This window comes from Bison bison, unplaced genomic scaffold (assembly GCF_000754665.1).
Source record: "Bison bison bison isolate TAMUID 2011002044 unplaced genomic scaffold, Bison_UMD1.0 scf7180017864525, whole genome shotgun sequence".
NCBI lineage: Eukaryota > Metazoa > Chordata > Mammalia > Artiodactyla > Bovidae > Bison > Bison bison.
The window spans coordinates 3935538-3953359 of NW_011495076.1; the positions used below are offsets into that span (position 1 = coordinate 3935538).

At 39.6% G+C, this 17822-nt stretch overlaps 1 protein-coding gene and 1 long non-coding RNA gene across 2 annotated transcripts in view; one reads left to right on the forward strand and one right to left on the reverse strand.

Annotated features, from left to right (window-relative positions):
• LOC104981907 overlaps positions 1-17822 on the reverse strand; it is a 45696-nt gene that overhangs the window by 13613 nt on the left and 14261 nt on the right. Inside the window, exon 2 of the long non-coding RNA XR_824430.1 lies at positions 6093-6197. This is a non-coding gene — a long non-coding RNA (uncharacterized LOC104981907). The remainder of the gene's footprint in view (positions 1-6092; positions 6198-17822) is intronic.
• GPR141 (G protein-coupled receptor 141) overlaps positions 1-17822 on the forward strand; it is a 69204-nt gene that overhangs the window by 5602 nt on the left and 45780 nt on the right. The gene's annotated exons all lie outside the window — the stretch shown is intronic.

Here is a 17822-nt window from a genome sequence, read left to right on the forward strand (position 1 = left end):
GGTATCTCTAATTTTCTTGAAGAGATCTCTAGTCTTTCCCATTCTGTTGTTTTCCTTTATTTCTTTGCATTGATCGCTGAGGAAGGTTTTCTTATCTCTCCTTGCTATTCTTTGGAACTCTGCATTCAGATGCTTATACCTTTCCTTTTCTCCTTTACTTTTTGCTTCCCTTCTTTTCACAGCTATTTGTAAGGCCTCCTCAGACAGCCATTTTGCTTTTTTGCATTTCTTTTCCATGGGGATGGTCTTGATCCCTGTCTCCTGTACAATATCACAAACCTCTGTCCATAGTTCATCAGGTACTCTGTCTATCAGATCTAGTCCCTTAAATCTATTTCTCACTTCCAGTGTATAATCGTAAGGGATTTGATTTATGTCATACCTGAATGGTCTAGTGGTTTTCCCTACTTTCTTCAATTTAAGTCTGAATTTGGCAGTAAGGAGCTCATGATCTGGGCCACAGTCAGCTCTGGGTCTTCTTTTTGCTGACTGTATAGAGCTTCTCCATCTTTGACTGCAAAGAATATAATCAATCTGATTTCAGTGTTAACCATCTGATGATGTCCATGTGTAGAGTCTTCTCTTGTGTTGTTGGAAGAGGGTGTATGCTATGACTAGTGTGTTGTCTTGGCAAAACTCTATTAGCCTTTGAGCTGCTTCATTCCGTATTCCAAGGCCAAATTTGCCATTAATCCTCATTTTGCATTCCAGTCCCCTATAATGAAAAGGACATCTTTTTTGGGTGTTAGTTCTAAAAGGTCTTGTAGGTCTTCACAAACCCGTTCAACTTCAGCGTTACTGGTTGGGGCATAGGCTTAGATCACTGTGATATTGAATCCCCACGTCCAAGGAGTGGTGGCTGCGTGATGCAGGAGGGCCGAGAGGAGCTACTCCATGTTCAAGGTCAGGAGGGGCGACCTAGTCCAAGGTAAGGAGCAGCAGCTTCGCTTTAGTGGAGCAGCCGTGAAGAGATACCCCACGTCCAAGGTAAGAGAAACCCAAGTACGATGGTAGGTGTTTTGAGAGGGCATCAGAGGGCAGACACACTGAAACCACAGTCACAGAAAACTAGCCAATCTGATCACATGGACCACAGCCTTGTCTAACTCAATGAAACTAAGCCATGCTGTGTGGGGCCACCCAAGACGGACGGGTGCTCCACTGGAGAAGGGAATGGCAAACCACTTCAGTATTCTTGCCTTGAGAACCCCATGAACAGTATGAAAAGGCAAAATGATAGGATACTGAAAGAGGAACTCCCCAGGTCGGTAGGTGCCCAATACGCTACAGGAGATCAGTGAAGAAATAACTCTGCAAAGAATGAAGGGATGGAGCCAAAGCAAAAACAATACCCAGTTGTGGGTGTGACTGGTGATAGAAGCAAGGTCCGATGCTGTAAAGAGCAATGTTGCATAGGAACCTGGAATGTTAGGTCCATGAATCGAGGCAAATTGGAAGTGATCAAACAGGAGATGGCAAGAGTGAACGTCGGCATTCTAGGAATCAGCAAACTAAAATGGACCGGAATGGGTGAATTTAACTCAGATGATCATTATATCTACTACTGTGGGCAGGAATCCCTCAGAAGAAATGGAGTAGCCATCATGGTCAACAAAAGAGTCCGAAAGGCAGTACTTGGATGCAATCTCAAAAACGACAGAATGATCTCTGTTCTTTTCCAAGGCAAACGATTCAATATCACAGTGATCCAAGCCTATGCCCCAATCCCCAGTTAGAGGATGTCAAAAATTAGTTCATGTCATAATTATCTCTGAAGAGCAAGTCCCATTGAACAGAAATGTGGTCCGTCTAGGTGTGAAGCATGTTCAGGACTCACAGCAGCACTTACCTTCCATTTGTACAGCTAAAAGACTCACCAAAATTTTGCTTTCTTGATTAAACCACAGTCTTCCCTAAAAACTATTTTCCTAATTTTTCTTTCAATTTTGGTAAAGTATACATAACAGAAAAATTACCATTTTCACCATTTTTATATGTACAGTTCACTGGCATTAAGTACAGTCATTGCAACTAACATTCTCCAGATCTTTTTCATCATCCCAAGCAGAAACTCTGTGCCTTTTAAACAGTAACTTCCCATTCCTCCCTGCTCTGGCCCTTGGTAACCACCATTTTATTTTATGTTTCTTTGAATTTGACTATTCAAAGTTATTCACATAAATGGAACCATAATATCTATTCTTTCGTGTAAAAAGCAAATTCTGGCTTGTATTCTCAAAATTAAATGAAAAAATAAACTGGCTGTCTATTCTGGCTTCCAGCTTTCTCTTGTCTAGAGATACTGGGGACTAGAGAACACCTGACTCTATCAGTCAGTTCAGTCGCTCAGTTGTGTCTGACTCTGCGACCCCATGGACTGCAGCATGCCAGGTCTCCCTGTCCATCACTAACTCCCAGAGCTTGCTCAAACTCATGTCCATCCAGTTGGTGATGCCATCCAACCATCTCATCCTCTGTGATCCCCTTCTCCTCCTGCCTTCAATCTTTCTCAGCATCAGGGTCTTTTCCAGGGAGTCAGTTCTTCGAATCAGGTGGCCAAATTATTGGAGCTTCAGCTTCAGCATCTGACCTTTCAATGAATATTGAGAACTGATTTCTTTTAGGAATAACTGGTTTGATCTTCTTATTGTCCAAGGGACTCTCAAGAGTCTTCTCCAACACCAGAGTTCAAATGAATCAATTCTTTGGCACTCAGCTTCCTTTTTGGTCCAACTCTCACATCGATACATGACTAATGGACAAACCATAGCTTTGACTAAACAGACCTTTGTTGGCAAAGTGATGTCTCTGATTGTTAATATGATGTCTAGGCTGGTCATAGCTTTTCTTCCAAGGAGCAAGCATCTTTTTATTTCGTGGCTGCAGTCACCATCAGTAGTGATTTTGGAGCCCAAGAAAATAAAGTCTCTCACTGTTTCCATTGTTTCCCCATCTATTTTCCATGAAGTCATGGGACCAGATGCCATGATCTTTGTTTTTTGAATGTTGAGTTTTAAGCCAGCTTTTTCACTTTCCTCTTTCACTTTCGTCAAGAGGCTCTTTAGTTCCTCTTCACTTTGTGCCATAAGGATGGTGTCATCTGCATATCTGAGGTTATTGATTGATATTTCTTCTGGTAATCTTGATTCTGGCTTGTGCTTCATCAAGCCCAACAGTTCACATGATGTACACTATGCATAAGTTAAATAAACAGGGTGGCAATATACAGTCTTGATGTACTCCTTTCCCAAGTTGCAACAAGTCCGTTGTTCCATGTCCAGTTCTAACTGTTGCTTCTTGATCTGCATACATATTTCTCAGGAGGCAAGGAAGGTGGTCTGGCTCTACACTTTTCATGAGTTATATCCCACTATTCTCCTGTTTGTTTCCTCAGCATCAACGATTAGGACATCTCATTTTCCCCAAAATGCACATGGCACATTACTTTCTTTGGAATATTGGGATTCATGCCTTTAATGCCACCAAATGGCAATGGTTTTAGGAGCTCTGTGAACCAGTGGCAGAGTAACGTGTTTATTTCTTATTATTTCACAGCAGGTACAGTGGTACTCATGATTAATTCATCATGGACTACATAAGATTATTTTAGTGCAGGTCTTATCTTTCCCTATACTGTAATCTCTTTGCAAAGTAATGACCATATCTAATACAGGTTATTCTATGCAAGGACTTAATTTAGAGAAACTTTAGTTGGGATTTGAACATAAATTCAAGAATTAAGGAAAAACTGCCACATTCATCAATTACCTCTTTCCTTTCTCCCCTTCTCTCAATCTCTTTCTGTCTATGCTCCTTTAAACATAATCTACCCTATAAACGGGCTTCCCAGGTGGCTAAGTGGTAAAGAATTCACCTGCCAATGCAGCAGATGTGGGAGATGTGGATTTGATCCATGGGTTGGGAGGATCCCCTGGAGAAGGAAATGTCTATCCACTCCAGTATTCTTGCCTGGAGAATCCCATGGACAGAGGAGCCTGGCGGACTATAGTCCATGGGATTGCAAAAGAGTCGGACACTGCTTAGTGACCAAACAATACAATACAATACCCTAGAAACATCTCTACCAGGAGGAATATTGTTGGTCTGTTTCAGATCTCTTCCCATGAAGAAACTATGATGTAAATTTCTTTAGTTTCTCTTGAGTTTTCAGGAAAAAATGTAACAAAAATATAAGAATTATTATATCTACTTCACTCTTTATCCTGTTGTGTAGAGAAAGACAAAAAGAAATATTCAAAGATTTGTTTATGTTCTCTGCTTTCCAGGAAGCAACAATATAGCTGGAAAGACACAATTTATCCATGTGAAAAAATGCAAAGGTCATAAGTCATTATAAGACTCTGAACGTCAATGGTTTGACTGATCTCCCTGGGTGACTATGAAGACTTGTGGTTAGGCAGTTGCTTCTTTCTTATCTCATATTCCTAATCTCGTATTTTAAGTGCTAATAGCAGAGACATAACTAACAGCTGCTCCAAGGGGTTTAAGTCTAAGGGAAAGAGGAATAGAGAAGGTTCTAAGATGTTCAGAAAGACAACCTATGCATCTTGGCCCCATGCCCAACATGGTGTAATACATACAAGAGAGGCTAAGAGGAAGACAGAGGCTTTAATCCTCACTACACTGGCTTTCCTTAGAAAAGACAGTGATTCTCTCTGCCATTATACACTTCTAAGTGACACACACATCTGCCATGCCCCAGACTCAGGTGACTCAGTGGTAAGGAATCCTCCTGCCAATGTAGTTTGATTCCTGGGCGGGGAAGATCCCCTGGAGAAGGAAATGGCCACCCACTCCAGTATTCTTGCCTGGGAAATCCCATGGACAGAGGAGACTGGCGGGCTATGATCCAGGGGGTTGCAAAGAGTCAGACACAACTGAGCACACACAGAGTGAACAGACCTAGTCACCTTCAACAGTCCTCAGCTTCTGTGTCAGTAAAAGGTAGATCACAATATCTAACTCAAATGAGAATTATGAAAAAAAAAAAAAAGCACTTAAAATGCCTGACATAGTATTATTCAATAATTATTACTTTTCTTCCCTATAACCACCACTGTACAGTTTATAGTTTTTAAAATACAAATAAAACAATCTGACATTATTCCCATCTCACTGTCCCATCTGTCAACGACTTTCAGCCAAAGACCATAAGGACACCTGTAGTTGGACAACTTGAGTTTATGATTCACTGCAGGGAGGGGAGGGTCTATGGAGGTGTGGGGTTCACTCTATACTGGATGCTGTCAGAAAGCAGAAACGATTTTATGCTCGGCAAGGAAAAGGAAGCCATTAATTTTTAACCAGGAAAGTGGGTGTTTGTCATTTTATGGCTAGTCCCATGACCTTGTGTTTGCCTGTGCTTAGACAAAATTACACAGGGACCTTGTTTTGTCTCATTTTATCAGAGCGACTGTACTCAGGTACTTTCTTCTGAGATGAAACAGAATGTAGGGGGGAAGTTGATATTTACTTAAATATTTATTTAAATGAAGAGATCAAACATTTGGCGGGTACTTTCAGCATCAGGCTTAGCTTTAACCCTCTCAACAGTCTCACATGTATATTATCTACATAAGGTGGGATATGAAGCCAGAGCTAGCTGAATTCTAACTACAGAAACTTCTAGTCTGATGTGTTGCTGCCTTGTTGAGCTGTGCTTTGGACATCATTGGATTTCATGAATAAATTCCTGCCCATCACTCTAAATGGATCGCCTTCAACTTTACTTCCAACAGAAAAGATCCTTTTATCTATAATTAGAGACTGGCAGCATTTTTTGTTGTTGCAAAAAGATAGATAGCAAATATTTTGAGTTTTGTAGGCTAATTTGGTCCCTTTCATGACTACTCAACTGTCATTGTGACAGGAAACAGACATAGACCACACGTGAACAGATGCACGTTTAACTCTGAAAATTTGGGTTAGGGTGAATGTGGAAACTGACATTCAGTAACATCATAGCATCAGAAGAAGATTGCACATCCACTCAACCTCCAGTTCCCTTTTTATAGATTCCTCTTTTGGCAAGGCATAACATAGTGTCTGAGTTAAAAACAATAATCACCTACCATCAGCATATCAGATTGTCTTCAATTTTGGGTGGAAAGATGGGGTGAGGCACGTCACAGGAGATGTTCTACTCAGTCTCCCCAAGCATATGTGATGCTACTGCTCTGGTGGAAAGAGATTTTTTTATTAGAATCTCCCATTCTTCAAATGTGCAGAAAATGCAGTTGTGTATGGGTAACTGACACATATATTTTTTATAATTTCATACTTAAAATTGCATATCACACAATGATATTTTTCAGGTAAATTGAAACAGTCATATAGTTTATATATTCATTTATATTGTTAACCCAGATCCTACATATTTCTATGATATTGCCTAATAGGCAATATTGTTTTTTAAAGAGAGGTCCAACCTATGTTCTTCTCCTCCCATAAAGCTTAATTTAAAATGCATCTGCCCCAGGAAATCTATGAATAACCTCGCCTGGGTGCTTCATCCTTCCAGTTCAACCAGGATTTGTACCCTCCGTTTACAGTACAAATAAAACAGACTGAAGCAAATATGGACCCCAATGATGCTTGAAACTATATCATTGTGATGGGACATTCTTATAGTATATATATTTCTAAGAGTTCCATTTGAAAATTAGGGACAATAAATCTCACAATTCACTTCTAATTAGGTAAGTTAAAAATAAGTCCTCTAAGTGCTCAAAATGGAGTATGGCAGAAAGAGAATGTATTAATATTTTCCCTGATAAGCCCTGTCATCTCAACTCTCTTTTAGTTTATCCCCACCTAGAGTTGCCAAATTTAGAAAATAAAATTCAGGACTCCCTGTTAAATCTGAATTTCAGATAAATGTCAATAATTTTTTTTTTAGTATAGGTATGTCCCATATACTGCATGGGATACATATACAAAAATAATTATCTGTTACTTATCTGGATTTTAAATCTGAGTACTCTGTATTTTATCTGTCAACTCTACACACAAATCCTTAAGGTTCAGTTTTCACATAGAGAGTTTTCTGATTTGACAGAATTTGATTCAATTTCCTGTTCAGCCACAAAAGAGCCCTTAGGCAATCTATTAATACTTAGCCTGGAAGTAATAATTCACATTGTGGAGAGTTATCATAAGGATTGCAAGGAGAGAGTACAAATAAACCACATGCGTGAGGGTCAGGAATAAGCAGTTGTTCAACAAGCATTGGCCAAATGTTATTTCCTTTTCTTCCTTGAACTTCTTTCTCTTCTTCCCCAATTTTTCTGAAAAGAATTAGGTGCTACTCCCTAATAGACTGTACCTATTTCATACAGCATTTATTATACATGACTTACGGCCTGTTTTATAATGATAATGGCTACATTAACTTCTTTCTTCCATCCCTTCCTTTCTTACTTTTTATTTCTTTAGAGTTTGCCAGGTATAGCATTTTAATTTTTTTTCTTTTAAGTTTTCCAGGCCCTTTTATTTAAGATGTATCTAAATAATGAATTCGAATGGACTTTTAAACATAAATCTGAGAATCTTTTTTGACTGTGAACTTTGGTCCACTTAAATGAATGAAATGTGCATCTAGTCCTACCTTTAAATTTTTTGCATCTATTTGTACGCCTTGTTGTAGGTTTCCTTTTTTCCCCCTTCCTTCCTTCCTCTTTTCTTTCCTTCTCTCCTATGTTCTTTTCTTTTGGACTAACTGAATTTGCTTTTTCTTCACTTCATTTTCCCCCATTACTAGTTTGGAAGATAAGCATTCTATTTTTATTATTCTAGTGCTGTTAAAGAATTATGAACTTCCATGTAGTTTAAAAACCCTGGAAGTTAAACAATGTCTTACTATCATCCTAAGTAATACACAGATCTTAGAACACATTGACAGAGAGCCCCCTCCCAACTTGTATTTTTATATGTAAAACTTCCATGATATTATTACCCAATATTTTAGTATTGTCTTGTATTTTTATCCAATAGACATCTTTAATATTGTTATTTTATACAGAATCTGATTAGACTTGCCATATATTTAGTTCCTTTGATTAACATTCTTTTCCTTTGTAACTTAGACTTTCCTTCTTGTATAACTTTGTTTCTTTCTTAAATATATATACATGTTCCTTTAGAAAGAATATATTGGTGTTATTCTCTTTCAATTTTCTTTCGTACGAAAAGTCTTTTTCTTGTCCACATTCTTGAAAGACAAGTTTGCTGTGTATGCTTTGTAGGTTGATGGTTACTTTCACTCACTGTTCAAGGTAATATCATATCATATTCTTGCCTCCACTGCTGCTTTAAAAAACCCACCTATCTCTGTAAAGCCTTTTCTTTTTAGGTGATCCATCCTTTCTAACTGGCTGCCTTAAAGATCAGCATCTCTTTTTTTTGAGTATTCTGCAGTTTCACTAGGCTGTGTCTAGGTATGGGTTTCTTCTTATTCACCGTGCTTAAGATTTTTTGACCTTACTGAACCTGACAGTCAATGTTTTTCATCAAATCTAGAAAATTCTCAGCCATTATCTCTGAGAAAATTGCCTTTACTTTGCTCTCTATCGTTTCTTTTGGAACAAATTTAACCTCCATGTCACTTCTCTTTTGTGCTAAGAAAAGTATACAATGGGCTTGCTCTTATTATTTTCCTTTCTGAGCTGCGTTCTGAGAAAGTTTTATCTATTTTAGAGCTCACCAATTTTTATTTTCTTTGTTGAATATGTCTTGAGATTCTGCTTCTATTGATACATGTTTCATTTTCAAAATAGATTTTCAGTTATTTTGCAAACTGCATGATCAATATTTAAAAATCACTTATGTTAAAGATTTTATTTGTTTATATATTTGTATTTGCATTGGCATTTGTGTCTGCCATGTGGTTTTTAGCCAGATATCCAGAAACCCTAGGCCAGTTTGAAAACTGCATGTACTGGCCTCTCTTCAGTTTGCTGGGAAAACACTGAAGGGGGATAAAGTGAGCTTCCTGACTTGTTAAACCTAATTTAAAATGACAAAAAAATGAAAGTCTGATAGAAAAGAAACGAAACCCTGAGGTTGGGAATTCAATTTGAGACAGTAGTTTTCATTCTTGGATGCCTATTGGAAATATCTGAAGAGCATTGAAAAAATATGGATACCTAGGCCCCTTCCCAGAAGTGAAAGCCATGCATTAGTGTTTCCTAAAAACTTCCAGGCAATTCTACCATGCAGCCAGCATTGATGCATCAACCACAGTATCATGGAAATAACAACAACACTCTAGGTGTTCCAAACAGGGAGGAACTTAATGTAGAGGATGAGAGGCTGCAACACCATTGGAAGGGCCATAAGAATAAAGATTAGAAGCAGTTGCTGATTTTTTTCTGGAAATCAGGAGGTACAGGAATCTCAAAAAACACCACTGAAAACTACAGCTATGTATGCTCCAAGAAGGGTTATTCAGAGGAAGACTGAGACCCTTCATTAGCAGGGTTTATCTGCTCTTGTCTAAGTCCTCAGGCTGGATGTTGTTGACACAGGAAGAGTCATGGCGTCTCTTCAATTTCACCTTCAGATTGCCATGGGGATACTTACTACTGGTGGCATCTAACACTAAATTCTTTGGTCAGAGACCCCAGGGGATGCAGAGAAGGGGGAAAATGGTGCAACTCTGTCAACAGATTGAGAATCACTGGTTTGGGATGGGTGAACCTCCAAAATTCAGAACTCAAAGGGACTTGGGCCTGTCAGTATCAAAATGCTTGTAAAAGATCCATGAAAGCAGTTTGAGGTTAAACTCTCCCAGTGGAGAGAAATTTTGTCAATCCTTTAGATTTCTGTAAGTACTAAGAGGAAGTGGAAATATCTTCTACCACCCTGCTGCTGCTGCTGCTGCTGTTAAGTCGCTTCAGTCGTGTCTGACTCTGTGCAACCCCATAGATGGCAGCCCACCAGGCTCTCCCGTCCCTGGGATTCTCCAGGCAAGAACACTGGAGTGGGTTGCCATTTCCGTCTCCAATGCATGAAAGTGAAAAGGGAAAGTGAAGTTGCTCAGTAGTGTCCGACTCTTCTCGACCCCATGGACTGCAGCCCACCAGGCCCCTCTGTCCATGGGATTTTCCAGGCAAGAGTACTGGAGTGGGGTGCCATTGCCTTCTCCGCTTCTACCACCCTACAGTGCCTTTAACTTTTCCAACAGTGCTAAAGAATTCACAAATGAATCATGAAAAGAATCTATAAGAAGAATCTTAGTCACATGAATCAAAAACTATACTTTGCAGAAACAGCTGAATCTGGTATTCAAATGGAGAGGTTTAAAGATGGAGTCCATGAAAATGCAACTGTTAATAAAAGGAAAATGCAGCTTTGTTCTTCATGCCATTGCTTCTTAATAAGCAAGTTACAGTATGAATATTGTAAGGCTATTTTCTTTCTTTCTTCTTTTTTTTTTTTTTTTTTAACATAAATCTTATAGGCCATATAGCTCAGTCATGTCCAGCTCTTTGCAACCTCATGGACTGTACAGTCCATGGAATTCTCCAGGCCAGAATACTGGAGTGGGTAGCCTTTTCCTTCTCCAGGGAATCTTCCCAACTCAGGGATTGGACCCAGGTCTCCCATATTGCAGGCGGATTCTTTACCAGCTTAGCCACAAGGGAAGCCCAAGAATACTGGAGAGGGTAGCCTATCCCTTCTCCAGCGGATCTTCCTGGCCCAGGAATCGAACCAGGGTCTCCTGCATTGCAGGCAAATTCTTTACCAACCGAGCTATCAGGGAAACCCGGTCTGGCATGGGTTAAGAAAATTTTTAAAAAGCCCTTCTCTTGGTGGTTCTTCTCCTGTTCCCTCTTTCTGAGAGTAACCACTCGCTTGGTGTGTTCCCTAGTTCTCTATCACTGCTATAACCTCTTCCTCTTTCTCCCCTACACTTCCTCAACCTTCTTCTCTTCTTCTCTTTGCCTCCTTCCTGTTAAACTGTCTGATAGTGGAGCCAGCCAGAGATGTGGTCAGGTCTGTATGGGGTTTATCAGAGGTGGGCTCAGCTCAGACTCTGTGCCTACTGGGAAAGTATCATGCTAGAGTTAGACAGCTAGTACCTCCTAGACCATCTCCTGTCGTAACAATATTGAATGTACACAGTCTGTCAAGATGTGCTTAGAACCATGATTCGTACCTACTTAGGCAACGGCACCTCACTCCAGTACTTTTGCCTAGAAAATCCCATGGATGTAGGAGTCTGGTAGGCTGCAGTCCGTGGGGTCGCTAGAGTCGGACACGACTGAGCGATTTCACTTTCACTTTCATGCATTGGAGAAGGAAATGGCAACCCACTCCAGTGTTCTTGCCTGGAGAATCCCAGGGATGGGGAAGCCTGGTGGGCTGCCTTCGATGGGGTCGCACAGAGTCGGACACGACTGAAGCGACTTAGCAGCAGCAGCAGCAGTACCTCATATATCACTATTACTAAAATGTTCACAAAAGCTTTACAAAGAGAATAATCTTATTATTCCCATTTTATACATGAAGAATCTGTAGGTTTTAAACATATTGAATAACTTGCTCAATTTCAAGTGGCTAACATCCTAAAAGATGCTTACTCCTTGGAAGAAAATTTATGACCAACTTAGAGAGAATATTAAAAAGCAGAGACGTTACTTTGCCAACAAAAGTCCATCTAGTCAAAGCTATGGTTTTTCCAGTAGTCATGTATGGATATGAGAGTTGCACTATAAAGAAAGCTGAACTTTGAAGAATTGATGTTTGTGAATTGTGGTGTTGGAGAAGACTCTTAAGAGTCCCTTGGACAGCAAGGAGATCCAACCAGTCCATCCTAAAGGAAATAAGTCCTGACTACTCATTGGAAGGACTGATGCTGAAGCTGAAACTCCAATACTTTGGCCATCTGATGCGAAGAACTGACTCATTTGAAAAGACCCTGATGCTGGAAAAGATTGAAAGCAGGAGGAGAAGGGGACAACAGAGGATGAGATGGTTGCATGGCATCACCAGCTGGATGGACATGAGTTTGGGCAAACTCCGGGAGTTGGTGATGGACAGGAAGGCCTGGCATGCCTCAGTCCACGGGGTCACAAAGAGTTGGACACGACTGAGCGACTGAACTGAACTGAACATCCTGATCAAGTGGTGAGCATCCCAGTGTGTTCTGAGTTTTCCTGATTATGTTTCTGCTACCAGTTCTGCCACTATAATTTAAGAAGGACACTGGCAAACTAGAATGCCCAAATCATCTAGCCATATGAGGAGGTGCTGGAAACCATACCACCTCTATCAATGATGAACATTTATGGGGGCGGTATCTATTCCAAATCTTATGATGTGTTTTATGTAGACTATCCACATGCAAGTAAAACATTTAGAGCAATAGCTTTGTGAAATATGTAATATTATAATCCTCCAACTGACAGATAAGGAAAATGAGGTATGGGGATATTAATTAAGTTGCCCAAGATGGCCGAGCTAGTGAATAATAAAGCCAAGACTTCAGTGTCAAAGCTTATAATCCCACATTATGCTGTAAAACTTAGTTACTTGTCTGAATAAGAAAAGATGACAGCATACAGAAGTTGAGAGAAAAGGCAGATGACAGGAATATTCAGTTGATTAAAAATATAATTTTAAAAGGAAAAATACTTTTTTCAGTGCTAGCTTCCTTTCTGTGTCTTATGAAAATTACTGTTTTCCCTCTTCTCCCCTTTTTGTTCTTAAACAAAGTAAAAATGACACCTCAAAGAAAATAGGAAAAACATTTATGTTGTAAAGATCCCCCAAATAGAACTATGACTATGGTGGGGTTGTTAGAGGAAGGTAGACTTCTGTTCAATATAATAAAGAACTTTACAGCTATTATTTCGGAGAAGGCAATGGCACCCCACTCCAGTACTCTTGCCTGGAAAATCCCATGGACGGAGGAGCCTGGAAGGCTGCAGTCCATGGGGTCGCTGAGGGTCAGGCACCACTGAGCGACTTCACTTTCACTTTTCACTTTCATGCATTGGAGAAGGAAATGGCAACCCACTCCAGTGTTCTTGCCTGGAGAATCCCAGGGACGGGGGAGCCTGGTGGGCTGCCGTCTATGGGGTCGCACAGAATTGGACACAACTGAACTGACTTAGCAGCAGCAGCAGCAGCACAGCTATTATTTTTATCTAACAACATCACAGACTATCTCAAAAAAATGTGAATTTTATGAAGCTGAAAGTATCTTTGTGGATATGAAAGAAATTTCTTAAATTGAAAATATACACTTCGGAAAGTGTATGACCTCTTAGATAATATGAGACCTCTGAGATGCTTTGGATCTAGAAGTTAGCTCGTTTAAACCATCACAGAAGCCCACTAGATTTAAGACTGCAATTTTATAGTGGCCATATTGAAGCATGATGAGGAAAAATGGCTGAACCTAGGTAAGGGGCTAATTTAGAGCTCTGATTTAGTCTTTTATTCCTTTCCGCAATTTTTGTCCAGTTGTCTCCTAACAAATTACTTGGCAAAAAAGCTGGCCAAATGCAGTCTGTGTTCCAATTATACACAGAGTTGCTGTTCTTTCTAAATTTATTTTTGTGCTGCTGCTGCTGCTAAGTCGCTTCAGTCGTGTCCGACTGTGCGACCCTAGAAACAGCAGCCCACGAGGGCTGGGATTCTGTGATTCTCCAGGCAAGAACACTGGAGTGGCTTGCCATTTTTGTGCTAAGAGACACATTTCTTCTTCCACAGCTTAATGGGAGTTCTAATAGGGTGGTGACAAAGGAGGGTGTCATCCCCAGGGAGTAGTGAAAGCTAAAAGTGCCCTGCTAAAACTTGGAAAAATGAGTAAATGATGTTGTGTCTGAGCAGAACTCAGTGTTGCAGGAGAGGCATGAGTCCCTCTTTGGAAAAGGCAGATGACTTCAGGAAACCAGTGATGGAGAACAGGAGGACAGGTGCAGGGCCTGACCCCAGATAGACAGGATCCTTTCTTTGTATAATCTTTGGCTTCATTATACAAGAGGGTGTGTACAGAAACAAGATGTCAAAGTCCAAATGCCTTGCTTAAAGTACTCATTCAAAAAAGTAGTAATAATAATGGCAGTTTTCATGGATTACACTGTATGTTCAGGTATGGTGTCTTACCCACGTCTTGTCAACATTTTATATCATGTATACAAAGGAAACCGAGAACTTGAAGGCTGCTTATAAAGACCGTATTATACGTTGTGTCTTCTTTATCTTCAAAATGACCTTGAGATAGAGCTGTTATTGTGCTTTTAACTAAGCCAAAGAAAGCTATATATAGATGTAGAAGCCATAGGCGCTATTCTGAGTATATCTTAAGCTGTTGTTTGTGTCTGTCACCAAAGTCACTATCATCAGGCAGCTAAGAAATACAGGGAAAACTAGAAGGTCCTACCATACGGCACAGGGAACTGTAGTCAATATCTTGTGATCAACCATAATGGAAAAGAACGTGAAAAAGAATGTACGTATATGTGTATATAGACATATACATGCATATATAAAATGAATCACTTTTCTATATAGCAGAAATTAACTCATTGTAAATACCTCAATACATTAAAAAAGTTTATTTTTAAGAAAATTGAAATGAGAAAGGAAAATAAAGAAATACAGGGCAATTTTACATGATGGAGGAATTACTAGAAGAACTAATGGTTTTAAAATACTTGGCAAAACTAATACAATATTGTAAAGTTTAAAAATAAAATAAAAAAAAAAAAAAAAGCAGCACTTCCATGGCAAAAAAAAAATACTTTTGTAATAATGAAACTTATATTTTTATTACTGAAGAAAATTTGGCAAACATTGAAAAAGTCTGCAGAAAGGGAAATAAAAAGTATTCATGATCCACCTTCCCAAAGCAACTGCTCAAATATTTGATAAAATCACTTTCAATAAATACATTTATTCAGATAATACAGTAGAGATCATAGTGTATAAACAGTCATTTATCACAGGAATTTTCTATTTCATTTAATATTTCTTTATAAGCATTATTTTAGTGCCACAGTAGGTCAGAGGTAGGTAGCAGAATTAACTTATTGTTCGCAAGTCTCTTTGCATCTAGTGTGTACATTTTGAACACATTGATGGTATTGCTCTTAGTAATTCCTAGCAGAGGGTTTACGGCCTCAAAGAGCATGACTGCGAACTTGCCATACACTGCCAAATGGATTTCTAGAAATGTGATCTCCATTTCAACTCTAATGAGCAGTGTTACCTTATCTGTGCCAGCACTGAGAATGTCACAATATTTCACTTCACTGGATGAAGAAGATCTTATTGCTGTGTTGGTTTTCACTGATGGCAATGATTTTCAAATACCAATACAGCTTACTAAAAACACAGATAAAAGTATCTGTGAAGGGCAGTCTTGAACTAGATGTTTCCTGAACTTCCTGGTGAAGTTCAGACAATCACGTCACCCTCAACTGGGCATGAGCGTGGATATTGAGTGCAAGATCAGGGGAGCACAGTGGCAGGGACTCCAGTGTGTCTGTGAGCTGGCCTCCCCTCCCTCCACCAGGAGTGTTTTTTATCAAGTGAACAGTCACTGAATGGCTGTTATGTGCTCAGCAGGCTTGCACTAAGAGGCATTTTTTTTCATAGCACAGATTGTATTCACAAAGCTCTCTTTTCAGAGGACAAAGTGAGGATGCACTGCTAGAGAGAAGCTGAGAGTACTTGGTGATCTGGAGGGAGCCCTGCTGGCAATGTTTCCTTTGGAGGCCTTGGATTTTATTGTATTCACCCCTCATCAGAGAAAATGGGAGAATATATCTATCTTTCACCATCATTTGTCTTCTTTAAAGAAAATGTTTTCTGTCTTTATTTTTTCTTTTCAGATTACTAATTAAAACTGTCATTATGGAAAATTTAAATCATACCGCACAGTAGATCCCATATATTAATCATTGCCTAGCTATGTTCAGGTATGGTGATGCAACTCACAGCTGCTCTGGTTTGGTTTATTCCACCTCCCCTGAAACTGGATCATTTTGAAGAAAACCCCAGAAAATTCCCAAAGTAAAATCATCTTATCCATAAATATTTTGGTATGTATCTGTAAAAGATAAGGACTCTTTTTAAAAAGAAAAACAAAAACATAACCCTAATACTATCATTTTGCCCCCAAATAATTCTTTAATATTGTCAAATAGCCAGTTACCACTCACATTTTTTTTCACACAACCTTTCTCTGCATCTCTGGATAATGTATCTGGTTATGAATCAAAACTATTAAAAAAAAAAACCCATAAACTTGATACCTGAAAGATAGCAAAGAATAGTTGCCTTTGGTTGCAATGTGTGAGCAGATGGGGACATTATTTTTAAAAACAAGACACCTAGTAAAGACACTGTATTCGGCTAGATACTGCCAGCGAAATATTGTGTGATAAGTCATCTCAAGACTCAGAAACATTATGAGCAAGTATTTATCCTTTTGGAACTGTGTATTGGCTAAGGGTCAACCAATTGGTCTAGGCCCAGCTGGTTGGCTTTCCAAATCTCACTTGGTCTTGCTCCAGCATGTGTCTGCTGCCTGAGGCTGGACTCTGGTTTAGCTCCACTTTCTGTGTCTCTCATTCTCCTCCTGGGACCAGATACTAGCCCAGCATGCTCTTCTCAGGGTAATGGCAGAGCCATGGGGATGGGCAGAAATACCAACTCTTAAGGTCTAAGTGAGAAACTCTCACACCATCATTTCCCGCCTTAGTCTTTGGGCCAAAGCAGTCACTTGGCCAAATGCGAAGTCAAGGGAGCTGTTTCTGTGGTGGGAAGGACTGCAAAGTCACACTTCAGAGGGTGTGCACACAGGGAAGGGTGAAGAACTGAGCAAAAATGCCCTGTCACAAATATACACAGTATGATACCAATCAAGTCAAACAACATTACATATAAGAAAACTCAGATAAAATACCATTAGATTTTGATGCCAATTTATAATGCTTTCTTATGGATAAACTGTTTTTTTTAATTTTATTTTTAAACTTTACATAATTGTATTAGTTTTGCCAAATATCAAAATGAATCCATCACAGGTATACATGTGTTCCCCATCCTGAACCCACCTCCCTCCTCCCTCCCCATACCATCCCTCTGGGTCGTCCCAGTGCACTAGCCCCAAGCATCCAGTATCGTGCATCGAAACTGGACTGGATAAACTGTTAAAAAAATCACACACACATAAACTTTAGTCAGGGTCTCTAAGGCATATCTCTCAGGTCTTGTTTAGATTTCTCTTCCTTTTTTGCTGCCTAGACTCTTCTAAGTGTTCTTCTGGGTTTTAAGTGGTTCCAATATTAAATGTGTCTTTGTTGAGCCTTATTACTTAATGAAAGTCCCCAGACTCTATATGTACAATTGTTCCATCACTTTAAATATATGTCATCTTCAATATATGCTGCCTTGTTGCTTAAGAACCTTTAATTCACTGTGCAAAATACCCATTAATTACATATTTATGTGATTGAAACCTTATTTCTCTACTTGACTATTCTGTGTCATTTCAGCTACCTTTTATTCAGATCAGATCAGATCAGTCGCTCAGTCGTGTCCGATTCTTCACGACCCCATGAATCGAAGCACGCCAGGACTCCCTGTCCATCACCAACCCCCGGAGTTCACTCAGACTCACGTCCATTGAGTCAGTGATGCCATCCAGCCATCTCATCCTCTGTCGTCCCCTTCTCCTCCTGCCCCCAATCCCTCCCAGCATCAGAGTCTTTTCCAATGAGTCAACTCTTTGCATGAGGTGGCCGAAGTACTGGAGTTTCAGCTTTAGCATCATTCCTTCCAAA